The sequence below is a fragment of the Cnephaeus nilssonii genome, assembly GCF_951640355.1.
Source record: "Cnephaeus nilssonii genome assembly, chromosome: 9".
Lineage (NCBI taxonomy): Eukaryota > Metazoa > Chordata > Mammalia > Chiroptera > Vespertilionidae > Cnephaeus > Cnephaeus nilssonii.
Window position 1 is genome coordinate 66,335,096 of NC_137080.1, and position 16,366 is coordinate 66,351,461.

The following is a 16,366-nucleotide window of genomic DNA, read 5'->3' on the forward strand; positions in this document are numbered from 1 at the left end:
ACCAGTCACCTTCTTCTCTCTACCTTTCTAGTCTTCTTGTGTTTGTGTTATACATAATATACATGGATTTTAGTTACACTTAGGGGCAGAATATGGGAAAGTTTGTTTACTCCATCTTCCCAGAAGTAGAAATCCAATCTTCATGCCTTTTTTAAATGATCAAATCTATATTATGAAGGACCATGAAGAATTGATGGTTTCTCTTAGGAGGAAGTGATCATGGGGTGAGGGTGGGTAGAGCAATGGAAGCAGGGACACTAGGAAAAGGCTATCACAGGCTTTTGGTCTAGAGGTGATACATGGCTCAGATTAGGGTGGTTGTGGAGAAGATGGCAAGAAGTAGTCAGATTAAGGTTATATTTTAAATAATCTTAAATATAAAGCCAACACACACACTTTATGCTCAAATTCTCATATTTCCAAGGGCCAGATTGTTTGTTTTGTTTTTTGTTTTGTTTTTTAGATTACATGGAATACTTCAGGATATATCTAGTACATTCCCTTTTTGATACATGTGGCAGAGTGGGGTTTTCATTCCTTCCTTCTTTTTATCCCATTTCTAGAGGAGCCTTTTGTATGATGGAAAATAGAGATGAAAACATTGTTTATAAAGTCACCCAACAATTATGCATTGAGAAGAATATCAGTGTTAGCAAGAAAAAAGTTGGCTTGTCTTACAGATGCTCATTTCCCAAACTTGAAGACTCTGGCTTCCTCTGTGATTGGCAGGGTGAATAGGATCAAGGTTCTATCAATTGCTTTTTTGGGGTGAGTCTTGAACCAGTGAAGTCCTGGTAGATATCTATCAAGACTCAAAGATAGGTTGTGAGGTTGGGAAAGAGAACAGAGGGACAGGAAAGATAGGAGTGAGAGAAAAATTGAGAAAAAAGGCCTGTGATACACACCCATTTGAGGCATGCCAACACACTGGATAAGTGCCCGGGACTTGAGTGTCCCCTCTCTTTGACCTTCAAACCCTCCACAACATTAGAGTGTCCCCCCAAAAAAATATACACACTTTAACAACTGACAGCTCAATTTTGAAAATTAAATGTATTTTAATAAACCCTGCCTTTATAATTATTCGAATGTGTGTATACATTTTTAGGGGACACCCTATATATTAGAGAAAAACACGTGAAGGAGTTGATATTCATCTGGGACACACCAGGATCGCCTACTGGCGGGCAACTGTGTGCACTGATCACACATACATTCCTATTGGATGGTGCCTGAGCCATACTGGTTGTTAAATATTTTAAATGTCAGCCCAGCAATATTATCACCCAATTTTGTGTAAAATGTCAGGAGGTTCCTGATCTTCCTTCAAATCGATTCTTGGACCACATAGATACTATGGACCTCAAGTGAAGAGCCCTGATCCAGGTATTTCTAAACTGCTTATCTTTCAAAGCATTTGCCATAAATATCAGTAGTCTGACCCACGTTGCTATTACTTATCTCAGGCAAGGGTTATATACAATTAGAGATGGCTTCAGTGCATTCTCAATCATTACTTAATCAAATTTTGGCAATATTCCCGGCTTTAAGCATAATTCGCGTACCCTGATTCTCAAGCTCCTTCTGAGACTTGAGTCCTTGACGTTCAGCAGCTTCTCTTGGTATCAGACCTTGCACAGCATCTCTTCTGTAGATTCTCTAGTCCCTCGCCTCTCAAACAATGGTGTCTGTATGGCAACACTGAAGTCACTTGGGGTTTTGTTAGAAAAGCAGAGTTTATCCCTATTGAACCAGAATCTGCATTTAACAAGATTCCCCATGTGATTTGCATACTCTTCACGTTTGAGAAGCAATTCTCTAGTAAAGATTGGTTTCTTCAGGCAAGACTGTGGTTGTCCTAGGTTACAGAGGAAAGTTAGTTATACCTTATATAGGATGCCAAGTTTCCAAATAACAAATTGAACTCTTTTTTCCAAATAACTAAGCTGCTCTGTCTGATGGTTTCACTTCTCAAGTGAAAATTTGTTCTTGAGATTGATTTTGGAAGAATGTTTGTAGTTGGCTATCTCTTAATAATGATCCCCTTGAGATATTGCACCAGAATATCACAGTTTTCCATTCAAAGGAATAGAATTAACTGAAATGATGTTAAAAAGCCCAATTTCTTTGTAAGTTTCAGAAGCTTTATGTCTAATGCTGGTGATGGGGAGGGCTAAAGTTGCCAGATAAAATACAGAATATATAATTGTGTCCCAAATATTTTATGAAATATACTTAAATATTCATGGGACATGCTTACACTAAAAAATTACTCATTGCTTATCAAAGTTCAAATTTAACTGGTGTCTTATATTTTTATTTGCTAAGCCTGGGAGCCATAGGGAGGGTAAAACATAAAAGCAGCAAATGAACGGGAAATCAGAAGGTAGTATTTGAAGATCAATGTTTATATTTTCACATAAAATATAAAGGCACCCTTTGAACCTCCCAAAATCACTTTCCTAGTGTCAGAACAGCCACATTCATTCCTAGCAAATTGGTGAAGATAGCAAATGGAAGAGACTTTGATTTTGCGTTAATATGGGTCTTGCTTTTAGAATGTGCATACCCTTGATGTAACACATCAAGCACCAGTCCAAATCTCAAATCAATCGCTGTGATGTGAGAAAACCAGGTAAGCTACAGGGCAATTAGCTGTTGACAGATGCTAAAATCAGTAGAGAGTTCTGCAGCTATGTCCTTTGAGAAGTTAAATTCGGTAGCCTTGACTGCACAGCTGTGGTGAGTAGGATTGCTCCTGTTGCAGAAGACTGGAGAAAAACCAAGCAACGCTTAGAGAAATGGAGTTACACATTATTATTATTATTATTATTATTATTATTATTATTACGTGGGGGCCAGAGAAAACTGTCTTTCAAATTCTGAGCTGCCAACATGGAGGAAGCTTTCCCTATTTATACTTTTTCCAGTTCTTTGCCTCCCAAATAAGGGTTTTTCTGGTCCCCCTTGCAAGTTCTTAAAGAGCCCATGTGCTGTGGCCTTGAGACCACAATTAAAGGCCCGGCCTGGCACCAGCCCTGATAACTCCGTCTGGGGATGGTTTATGGCCTCTCTGGAATGGGAGCAAACAGGTCTTGCAGGACCAGACAGTTAAAGGGGCAGAGACTAGACTATTCTTATAGGCTAATAAGAATGTGTATTAGGTTAATGGCACAGATTCAGATTGCTAGACCCCAAAAATGTCTCATTTCCCCCATCACCCCAACATATTACAATCCACTGTCCTGTGGCTCTTTAGGCACAAGAAACAGGGAAATGCTTGTCAATTCTTCCTTACAACCCAACCTAAATTAAATTTGACAAGTATTCAAAAAATACATAATTTTCCAGGTAACCAGTTTCTTCAGCAGCTTCGATGATATGAAGCAGTAATAAATTGGATAGTAATTAATTCCTGGGGTAACGTATTCATCTGAATTCAGACTTGCTTGGGCTACGAAGTGCTCCTGGGTAATTATAAAGTGAAAGTCAGAGCAGTGTTTTGCATCAGCAGTTTTAAAAAAAAAATTAAATGCTGCAAGCAAGCTGTTAAAGAGACTAATTCATTTGAACGGACCATATTTTGTATCATCTAAAGATAGGCAAGTTTTGTCTGTGATAGATGGCAGAGTGGCAGCCAATTGAGAAATCCATATTTCAGTATTCTTAAGAACTCTTTTTTTTTAAAAGCTCATCTTTATTTTTAGTTTTTTTTTTTTCAATTATAGTTGACATACAGGCAGGAATAGAACATAGTGATTAGACATTTATATAACTTATGAAGAGATCACCCCAATAGGACAAATACCCATTCTTTCCTGTTGGTTATTTTGCCATAATTATTTTCATTGAAAATATTTACTCCTGTTTTTAAAAACTCTTTAGCATGGAAAATATCAAACAATCATATATGAAGTGAATATTATAATAAACTCCCAGGTAATTGTAGCCCATTATCACAATGTTTGCTCTCTTTATTTCCTCTCTGCAGGTGGGAATTCTCAGACATCATCTTTCACCTGTATATATTTCAGAATGTATCTAAAAGGCAAGGACTTCCCGTTGAAAATATAGCCATCATATTATTATCACACTCTCCCCCAGATAAACAATAATTATTTAATATCAATTATCTAGTGGTCATATTTCCTCTATCATCCTATATAATAAAAGGCTAATATGCAAATAGATTGAACAGTGGAACAACAGAACAACTTGTCGCTATGGCGTGCGCTGACCACCAGGGGGTGTGCGCGGAACATGGTGGGCATTGGCAGGAGGTGGCAGAGCATGGAACATGGCGGGCATTGGCCGCAGTGGGATGGTGGAACAGATGAGTGGGGCCACCAGACCAAGGCTGGGCGCTGGTCGCTGTCATCGGGGCGAGTCTCTGGTGGTTACTAAAAATTCTTTGCTCCCACATGCTGTGGTCCTGCCTGGCACTTGCACCTGCTGCCGGTACCTGGCGCTGGCCCCGATCAATAGGTGCCATCAGCGGGTGCAAGTGGAGGCTGCTGGCTCTGATCACCCCTCAGAGGTTCCCCATCTCCCCCTGCTCCTGGGGGATGATCGGGGCAGCAGCCACTGCTCGCACCCATTGATGGTGCCGACCCCACTCGCACCTGCTGCTGGCACCGGCCTCAGTTGCTCCGTGCCATCAGCAGGTGCGAGCAGGGCTGGCACCATCAGTGCATGGGAGCGGTGGCAGCAGGAGTGGGGCTGCTGGCAGACAGGGGACCGGGGGCCACCGTGGGAGGGACCAGGCCGGGGCGCAGAGGATGGGCTGAGACCTGGTCCTGGGCCCACCACAGCCGCACGGCCCACAGTTCCTTTCAAGGTGCACGAATTTGTGCATTGGGCCCCTAGTTCTATAACTATTAATTTTATTTTTATAGTTTGTTTGAATTGATATAAAAACAAGGTCTCATTTTATTCATATGTGTCCCAGCCTTTTTCTTTTTTCTTGCTTATTTTTTGTTGTTAATAAACTGGGTATTTGCCCTATAAAATTTGCTGATTATATTTCTGTTATCATTTTCCATGTTCTTCTGTTCTTTATTTCCTATAAATTGGTAGTTAGATCTAGATCCTTTGTCAGAGTTAGGCTTATTTATTTTGGCAAAGTTAATTCATAGGTGGTGGTGTGTACTTCTACCAGGAGAAACATAAAATCTGATTGTTTATGTTTGTGTCATGATTGCTGTAAAATAGTGACATGAAAATTCATCTAATAGCTGGAATAGTTATATAAAAAGGAACTTTTCTTCACTAACTATTTGCTGAGATAGAACACATACAGAGAAAGCAGAAAAATGCTAGGTTCTTTATCAGTTTTCAAAATTATGTTTGGTTTCTTAAGCATACTCCAAAGATGATCTATGTGATTTAAAAAATAATCATCATTATTTACTTATAGATTTAAGCATATTTTATACATTTTAATTTATTTCAATTAATATTCTTCTGATGCTCAGATTTTTCCAGTGGGAGCCTGTTCAAGTTGAGTCCTGAAATCTTTTGATTCTAGTGGTTTTTGATAACTTTTTTGTTTTACTTTGTTTTGTTTTCTGGGATCAAGATGCTCCAGGTATCATTCTAATACATTTCTTACCCCAGACCTGGAAAAGCCAAGGAGGCCTGCTTCCTTTGAGTGGGAAATGGCATTGGAGAGAACAATCTAGGGGCTAAAAATCAGAATCAAGTGAATTATTAATCATAATCTATGAAGTCTTCACATTTTTCACTTATACTGTAAATATTTTTTCACATTAAAGTAATTTTATGACACATGTTAATGGCTACCTAGTTTTCTAGTGTTTAAACAAAATTTATTTTTATGTTTAATAAATAAGTTTTATTGTTGGATATGTAAGTTGTGTCTAATTTTTACTACCACTATACATGAGTGTAGATATAATCATACAAACTTATCTGTAATTTATTTTATGGGAATGATGTATATATCACCAAATTACACTTCAAATTTTAAAAAAAAAATGAATTTAAAAATCAAAAGCAATTTTGAAGACAGAAGTTGATTCCCTCCCTTGGCCAATGTAATACGCTTTTATGTTCTCACCTGGGACTATATCTACTGGGTATAATATTGCTTCCAAGGGAAAATGTGTTTAAGTATTACCCAATTTAAGTAATAAATGCTGGAAGCTCTTTAAGGTATGTTTTGATAATAACATCAACTCTGTGGTCAAGATGCCTACATTCTCTTAGGCACACTATTGTAGACATTTAACTCTATTATATGGTAGAGCATTATAAATATTTAATGGAAGTATGGGGCTTACATAATAGGTGTTCAAATAATATGTTGAAATAAATGATATTAGGTATAATTTCATGATATCCCAGAGGAGTGAGCGAGTAATTCTGCCAGGGAGAAGCCTGGAGAAGGCTCAGGCAGGAGCTGGCCTCGAAGCTCTCTGCTGCAGGAGGCCGCCCTGGGCCTCAGCATGACCAGAGGCTCAGGTGTGGAGGATCTCGAGGACAAGGACCTGCTGTAGCTGTGGATTGTGCCATCACATGAGCCCTGCAACACACTGTGAGCCCATGAAGGATTCTGTTCGGGTAGGCAAACTCTTTCTAAAAACCTATGTCTGCATGTCTAATTTAGTTAGTAGATGCACTCCTGAATAAATCATGGTGAATCTATTTTTCTGCATGTGTGAATTAATGGCTATTATAGACAGAACAAGCATGGTAATTCCTTGTGTTAAAAGGAACAACTGGTTTTCTAAAATGTTTGTTTCAAAAATCTAGATGTTTACTAAATGGTTTAGCCTAAAGGTGCGTTATAATCTGTGATATTGTGCTCTTCAATGAATTTAACAAAGTTTATTTTTTCCTCTCTAACACAACCAATATACACACATTTAAGTTTGTGGAGTTGGGACATATAATTCATATAAAAACAGATGGATAGATGAGAAAGATCTTGAGCTGTTTTCTGGAATTCACAAAAATTACCAATTAGATGTAGGAATATAGTGTCATCTATCGCAACAAAGAAAAAAGAGAAACAAAAAAGGAAGTCTGCTTTCCATTATGTTTGTTTCATCCGCTCAGCCCCTCTGTGGTGACTGGCAGGCTACTTCACTTGGAACCTGCTGGCTTCTTGCTTCCCTGTGTTCTGGGAAGCATCTGACTTCACCCCTTCATGGAAAGTCTCCCCAGTGTTATCCCAGGGAGAACGGAGTCACTACCCTACTACCTGATATACCAGGGCCAAGGCCACTGAAGGGTTAACCAGAGATTATTTATAAAGCACTTCAGAAATGGAAAATGTTCTACAAATACCAAGGTTACTAAGCCATTTGGCAGCATGTATCTGTCTTTGGAAATTTTTATGTTAGTTTAAATTTTGCTTAATCTTTAAAAATGAAAATGTCAAACACTCAATTTTTTTTTAAATCCTCACCCAAGATATGTTTATTAACTTGAGAGAGAGAGGACGAGAGAGAGAGAGAGAGAGAGAGAGAGAGACAGAGAGAGAGAGAGACAGAGAGACAGAGAGAGAGAGAAACATCAATGTGAAAGAGAAGCATCGATCACTTGCCTCCCGTATGCACCCTGACCGGGAATTGAACCTGCAACCTTTCTGTGTACAGGATGACACTCCAACCAACTGAACCACCCAGCCAGGGATCAAATACTAACATTTCATTTAACTCAGCAAATATTTATTAAGCACAGGTTTGTAGACAAAGATGAATACAACTTGTTCCCCTTAAGGAGGTTCACTGTTTAGCAGCTGGATAGAGAGATACACCTCTCATTATAATACAGGAACTCCCAAATTCCTTAAAGAGGTACAAACTAGGGACTGTAGATGTCAGAGTGAGAGGGTACTTCCAATGGGAATTGGAGACTGAGTCACGGAGGAGGGGACATTTGACTTAGGCCTTGAAGGATGGTAAAATTTTAATAGAGGGGATACTGGAAAGGGGGTGTTTTAAGCAGAGGAAACTGTAAATTTGGAGGTGAAAAAGGAACTTTAGGGAAAATGGAAGTAGCTCAATTTTGTCCATCTTGAGCAAAGATTGGGCTGAGAAGGTAGGATGGAGTCAGATTATAGAAGACTTTTATTACCAGGCTAAAAAAGGAGTAAAGAGCTTTTGAAGACTTTGAGAAGGGCAGTGAGGAGGGTGATACACAGGGCCTGGTTAGACAAAAAATGTAGGTACTCGACAATTATTCAGGGAGTCATCCAGTGGATTACATTTTCTTAGGTGCATTCTAATGCTGACAACGGATTCCTTAGACAAGTTCCTATTTTCATTCAAGACCTTATGTTAAGTTTCTACTAAAATCCAAGTTGTGTTTTAAATACACATACAGTTCGACCTTAAGTCCATCATAAGTTGAAAATTTGGTAAGTCGAAATGCACTTAACCTACCAGACACCATTGCGTAGCCTCAGCTATCTTAAACATGCTCAGAGCCCTTACATTAGCCTATAGTTGGGCAATTATCTTTAGTTTCATCTCAAGAGTAACTGCCTTTCTCTTCTCACTAGAAGCAGGAGACACAGATGTGTGTTTTGTAGCCATAATGGGAATGTAAAAACCCAAAACACAATATCCAAACCCTGCTGGCAACACAGCACTCTGTAGAGCAGGGATCCTCAAACTTTTTAAACAGGGGGCCAGTTCACTGTCCCTCAGACCATTGGAGGGCCGGACTATAGTTTAAAAAAAACTATGAACAAATTCCTATGCACACTGCACATATCTTATTTTGAAGTAAAAAAACAAAACGGCAAAAACACCCGCATGTGGCCCGCGGGCCGTAGTTTGAGTATTGGTTGTTTACCCTGAATATTGTGTTGCTGGGTAGAGTTGTACCTCCCAGGGAGAGAGAAGGAGAGAGGGGGATAGAGAGTGAGGCAGAAGGAGGGAAGAAGGGAGGAAGGGAAGGGGAGAGAGAGCGAGAATGAAAGAATCATATGGATATCGCTAGCCTGGAAAAAGATCAAAAATGCAAATTCAAAGTATGGCTTCTACTGAATATGTATGGCTTTCAAGCCATCATCAAGTTGAAAAATCATTAAGTCTAACCATCCTAAGTCAGGCACCATCTGTGTAACTGTCCTCTTTCTTGCAGAAATATTTCTCACCCCATCTCTCCTACAGCACCCTCCAATCTTGATCTCATGCCAGCTTTGCTCAACCCCAGTCCCTCCCGACCCCCTTGAAAATAAGGCCTCTTTCCTTTTCAATCTAGTGCTGGTGTCTCTCAGGTTACTTTTATTTTCTTACTGATTCTAGGTTCCTTTGTTTCTCTCCAGATAATGAAGAGCTAGGTGTATCTGAACTTTAATGATTTTTTAAGGTTTTTAATGCTTAGTGTGAATCAGTGTAGAGAACAAAAGCAAAGCCTTGAGGGAATGTGGAGTAGGAGAGAAATCTTTGAAAGCATTTAAAAACAACAACAACAACATCCCAGCTATCTGGTTCAGTGGTTGAGCATCAACCTATGAACTAGGAGATCATGGTTCAGTTCCTGGTCGGGGCACATGCCCCAGTAGGGGGCATGCAGGAGGCAGGCATTCAATAATTCTCCCTCATCACTGATGTTTCTATCTCTCTCTCCCTCTTCCTTCCTCTCTGAAATCAATAAAAATAAATTAAAAAAACAATAACAATAAAATAAATTAGCAGTCCTGATTGGGAGTGTTGTATACCAAAGGACTGTGAGTTCAATTTCCAGTAGGGACACATATGAGAGGCAACCAGTTGATGTTTCTCTCTCTCTCTCTCTCTCTCTCTCTCTCTCTCTCTCTCTCTCTCTCAAATTCAATAAAAAAACTCATTGGGTGAGGCTTAAACATTAAAAAAAAATAAAACAAACAAACAAAAACTAGTATTAAGGAAGATAATATCTCTCTACCTCAACTTGTTCATGTGTCAAAAGGAAGATAATAGTTTCTATTGCATGAGGTTGTTAAAAAAATTAGGTGAGTTAATTTCGAGCAAAATGTTTAACAAAGTGACTTGTATATGCTTACTATTCAATAAAGTTTTCCTTATAAAATAGACTAACATCTAATAGATATCCTAAAATAATTTTAACATGGAGAGCACACGCTTTGCCTTTTCTACTGTCCTTACTTTTATTCTGCTTCCACTCATTTTCTTTCCCCTCCATCTTGTTCCAGCTTTCTTAGGTATTTACAACTTTGAGAAAACACACCCTAGCCTCTCTCCCAGAAATCAGCTGGTAGAAGAAAGTGGCACCGTTGAGAGACAACCACCTACATTAGATAATTGAGTTGTATTGAACTATTTCTTATTTAACTCCTAAAACTACTGATAACTTCTTGTAGATGAAGCAATGGGAGATCATTGCATATGTTTTATTTGAAAAGGCTCACATATTTTGCTCAGCCAGTTTTAGCTAGAATCAGTTGTTCTCAATCAAGGGCAATTTTGCCGCCCAGGGAATGTTTGGCAATGTCCAGAGACATTTTTGTTTATCACATGGGGAGTGCTACTGGTATCTCTTGGGTAGAGGACAGGGTCTGCTAATCATCCTACAGTGCATGTGATGGCTTCACAACAAAGAATTATCCAGCACCAATATTAACAGTGCTGAGATTGAGAAACCTTAGCTCATACCGAGAACCTCACTCTCAGCTGTCACTAATGGTAACTGATTGGACATAAGCCAGCGTTTATATTGAGCTCTGAGGAGATGGCCCAGAGGACGAAAAGATGGAAAGGTGAGCTGACCACCAGGCATAACTGAGTGGGGGACTCTGGGCAGAGCAGGTCGAAGGAGGATCTTGTAATCCAGGGAGAACTGCTGGCAATCAGAGTCGGAAACAAATTTGCTAATTTGTCAATTCGGTTGTAGTATACAAACAGGAGATCCAGGGGATCACATGTCTGCAGGGCAGGGCTTAGGTAAATTACCCATTTTGTGTTTTGTTTTGTTTTGTTCTATTATGGAAACCCTCCCAATAGGTATGAATGGTGACTTGGGACAGGCTGAGAGAGTGTCCAGCCCTGATTAGCCCAGCATTTATAGGCACACTGCAATGGAGTCAAGAGAGTAGGAAGAAAAGATGACACAGAGCCAAAATTATTTAAAATAGTTACAATGAGATAGATGCAAACTCTTTGACATTCCTTTGCAGGGTGGAGCCTAGTTCTCTTTTGAGTTTGAGTTGGATTTACTGACTCACTTCTAAAGCTAGGCAGAAATAATGTGACCTCTAATTTGAGGTTATATAAAACACATGGTTTCTGCCTTCTCTCATTTGGATTATGTACTTGGGGAAGCCAACCATCTCTCAAGTAGTCTCAGGAAGAGCTATGTGTGACAAGAAATTCAAGCCAATAGCCATGTGAGTGCACCAACTTGGAGCAGACCCTTGTACCCAAACATTCAGAAGATGCTTGAGAGCAACTTGAGCGACCCTGAGTCAGACCCCCAGTTTAGCTACTCTCAAGTTCCTCATCCTCAGAAGCTGTGATAATACATGATTGTTGTTTTAAGCTGGCAAATTTTGAGATGATTCATTAAGCAACAATATGTAACTAACACATACAAGTATTCAGTGGTGAGTGGTTGATTAAGGACTGCTACAGATGGTAGGCATGAGATTGGAGGGCACCTTCTGAGGAAGGGTGCTCATCCTCTATGAGATAGGCTTGTGAGAATGTGTGGTTAAGAATATGGGCCGCTGACTCTCACTACATTTGTGACCCTGCAATTTACTCAACCTCTTGTCTTCAGCTTCCTAATTTTAAAAACAAAGATAATTAATAGTTGTTAAGTTTTTATTAGAATGCTCGGAACATAGTAAACATGAAATAAACATTCATTGTTAATATTATTTCTGTAGTTATAATAGCTTACATTTGGATGTTGATTTAAGTTTGTGAAACACTCTGCATACATTATCAGACAGCACAGAGCCTGGGTTAGACTGGGGTCATGAATGAATTCTCAAAACAGGTAATAAGGGCGCTGTGGCTCAGCTGCTAGCTCTTGGGGGCTGGTCTTGGGGGCAGCATTTCAGGCCAATTGTTTTAGGGCCATGTTGGTGGTTGCTGTTAAATGCTTTCATAAGAACAGCTCACATACACTTGTGTGAGAGGCATATTTATAAAATGTTCATATTTTTTGACAGCTTAGCTCTTAGTGAATGTTCTTTCCCCTAAACACTTACAGAAAACTTACCTAATTTTAGTACCAGGTAGATTAACTCCTCAAAGAAAAGAAATTTGATCTCAAATATCATATGCCCTTGCCTACAATAAACTTTTACTTAATGTTGATGATGATTTTACATGAATTTCAAGCCTCTGCTACCAATCTGGAACCTGAAATATAAAAAATGCAAAATAAAATTAAATTTACAGAAACTATTTTTAAAAGTATTTTTATTGATTTTAGAGAGGAAGGGAGAGGGAGGGAGAGATAGAAACATCAATGATGAGAGAGAATCATTGATCAGCTCTCTACTGTGTACCCCAATGCTGATTGAGCCTGAAACCCTGGCATGTGTCCTGACTGGTAATTGAACCGTGACCTCCTGGTTCATAGGTTGACGCTCAACCACTGAGCCACACCAGCTGGGTCAGAAACTATTTTTAAAACTTCCTCTCTCTTTAAATGAAAAATGTCAGTCCTGATGCTGGTCATTTGTTGTCCCTGTTTCTTGGGACTATGAGCTCTTAGAATAAACCCAGTGGTGTGCACTGAAATTTTGTGTTCCTCTGCAAAATTCATATGTTGAAAAGATACCCCCCACAAAGGTGGGGCCTTTGGGAGGTAATTATTATTAGACTAGAGGCCCAGTACACGAATTCGTGCACTGGCGGGGGTTCCCTCAGCCTGGCCTGCACCCTCTTGCAGTCCAGGACTCATTGCTCCTTACTGCCTGCCTGCAGCAAAGGCAGGAGAGGCTCCCACCACTGCCGCTGCGCTCGCCAGCTGTGAGTCCACCTTCTGGCTGAGCAGCGCTCCCCCTGTGGGAGTGCACTGACCACCAGGGGACAGCTCTTGCATTGAGAGTCTGCCCCTGGTGGTCAGTGTGCGTCATAGTGACCAGTCGTTTGGCCATTCAGTCTATTTGCATATTAGGGTTTTATTATATGGGATGAGGTTATAAGTGTGGAGCCCTCAAGAATGGGATTAGAGTCACAATAGAGAGTTTCCATCCTCGGCTCTGCTCTCAGCCATGTGAGGATAAATGATAAGTCATTATCTACAACCTGGATGAGGGTCCCCACCAGGACCAGCCTGTGCTGACACCCTGATCTCAGATTTCCAGCCTCCAGGAAGTGAAATATATTTCTGTTGCTGATAAGCCACTCTGTTTATGATATTTTCTTATAAACTCTGAGTTGACTGAGACACCCAGGCATAGCTTCCTAGACAGTGCCACTTTTGGGTGACGTGTGTGCCTGACAAGGTGAGAGTAAGGCACAGCAATTTACCACTTTGCAATATGTTTTTTCTAATTTTTTTCAGCCTAATCTTGAAATAGCACAATAAATGGGGAAAAATTTTAGAAAATTTTGCTGGAGAAATAAAATGTAAGTAAATATACCAAGAGCAGGTCTTTCCTGCTTAGAGTAGGAAATGGCAGATTTTCAGCATTTGTATTAGAAGGTAGAAAGAATACATTCAATATTTTGAACTGTATGTACTTTTAAAATATAGAAAAGAGCTGCACTGCTCGAGAAATGTAGTGAACCAAAAGAAAAACAACTTAGTGCCTTCTGCTGTGTGGGAAGGAAACTGTTCCTTCATTAAAATGGACATTATTTAGAAAATCACAATGCCACCTTTAATCTTAGTGCATTTGTGTGAGGCTAACTCAGTCACTTCAAAGATTTCACCAAAATCAGTCTGACTGTGTTTTGTCATTTTCAGTAGGATAACGCCTTTAGCAGCAATTACATTACAAATCATATTTTGATGTATTGTAGAAGTGATGGAAGGAAGAAAGGAAACCATTTAGAAAACAAAATTGCCCTTTTTGTAAGAAGAAAAATATTTTGAAACAATTTGCTGTATTGTCTTCAATAAATAGAGAATAATAGCTTTATAGGGTTGATATCAAGGTGAGTTATCATGATAAGTTAATATTAATAAGGTGTTTAGAACAGTGTCTTGCACATAATGCATCTTATATAAGAGCTAGTTAAGTGTGTAAATAAAAGAATTCTTAGGAGGAAATCATTTAGGGTAGAAATAAAAGTTGATAATAATGTGCCACGAGATAGGTAACCAGAGGTGTAATAGGAAAGTAGCAAAGCACCTAAACACATATTTGTGTGATGACTTAGGCTTGTTTCTTACGCAAGGAAGCTGACCCAAACCATCTCGACAGATGTGCAAAGGTCTTCCGAACAGAACGTGACATCAGGTGGTTTTCTTCAATGTTGAAAATGCTTTGCGCTTCTTTCCTCTGTTAGTAATTCTTCACCTCTAGTTGTTTGGTTTTAGAGATGTCTTTTAGATTTTTCTTTAAGATTTTGGTGTTAAATTTCTTTCATCAGAATGTTCCCTAGTCCTATTATGTTGCCTACTGAGTTATACAGTACAATTTTAACATGGTGTCTCTCCCTGAACACACACACACACACACACACACACACACACACACACACACACGCATCACAAGAATATCCCCTAATATGAATGGTAGGCAAGTTTCTACTAAAGTTTGGATTACTAGGTTGTCATATTTCATTTATCCTTCAGGGTGATTATTCAATTAAGGGAAGGAATGGTTGAACACCCTGGTTCTTTCTGAAATATGCTTAAACTTTCTTTGATAATCTTAACTCATAATTTGCTTTAAGCATTATAATTTAAAAAGAACTTTCTAGAAATTACCTCACTTCATTATCATAACAATACTATAATGATTAATATTATTCACTTTTTATCTGAGTCCAAATGATTAAATTATCTATACCAAATCACCACTACATGTAGAGTTAAAAGGTTCCAGACCTATTTTTTCCCCCAACTTTTATTTTGTTTTGTTTTTAAAGTAGGATCAAGGCAAAAAATTCAAGATGGTGAGCAGTTTTCTAATTCTTTTATTTATTTTTCTTGTTTGATAAATATGTTTCACCCTCTCTCATAGTTGCTTAAAACAAGTTTGAATATTACTTAGCTACATATTAATATTGTTAAGCCTGCATTTTTAGATCTTGTGGAAAGGGATATAGAATTCTAAAGATGTCATTATGATCCCCATTCCCTAGGTATTTAATCAAACACTAACATAGGTACTGCTGTGAAGGGACTTTACAGATGTAATTAAGGTTACTAATCAGTTGACTTTATTATTTTTTAAAATCATTTTTTATTTTTCAATTATAGTTGACATACAATATTATATTAGTTTCAGGTATACACCCAGTGATTGCTAAGTGAGCATCCCAGATAAATCTCATAACCATATATAGTTACTAGAGGCCCAGTGCATGAATTCATGCACAGGTGGGGTCCAGCCGCTCAGGCCCTGATTGGGGCCAGATCAGGGCCAGGCCGGCTGGGGGTAGGGGCCATGGGCGAATGGCCGGCGGGTCCCGCCCTCTTTGGGGGGGGGGTGATTGGGGGCGGGGACAGCTGTGGGGAGGGGGAGGGGCTAGGGTAGATTGGCTGGCCAGCCCTACCCCCGATTGGTGTGGGGGGGCGATCAGGGGCGGAGCTGCCTGAGTGGAGGGGCCGCACGCCGATGGGGTGGTGAGGGCTGATTGTGGGTGGGGCCGGCCAGGGGGAGGGGCTGCAGGCCAATGGTGGGGGCCCATTGGGGGCAGGGCCAGCTGGGGGGAGGGGCTGCAGGAGGTGGCCGGCCAGCCCTACCCCCCAATCGGGCTGGTTTGCTGGCCTCAGTGGGCATCAAAGCGACCCGTCATTCTGGTCGTTCCGGCGTTCTGGTCGCTGGCTTTTTATATATATAGATTAGAATATTATTGACTATATTTCCTATTGTGTACTTTATATCCCCATGACTCTTCTGTTACTACCAATTTGTACTTTTTAATCTCTGAGTTAGCCCCTTGAGTATGTCGCTTGTGGAGGTGGTTAGGTGTTACTTTGATGTAGTCTGAAGCTGTCCACTGCATGCACTGTCTCTGGGGCCTCTTAGAAGGTACAGGCCAAGGTTAGTCACCACCTGTGTTCTGTATGGGGCCACCTGGCATGAGCTAAAATGCAATCTGCAGATGGCTGCTGTTTTTGCTGGGTTTGGAGGTGCCCAGGTGAGGCCAAACTGTGAATCAAGTCTGGCTGCCACTATTGCCAGGCCTGGAGCCACTTAATGAGAGGTGTGGTGCATGCTGAGGGCAGATGTTACTTGTTTAAGAGATTTTAGGAA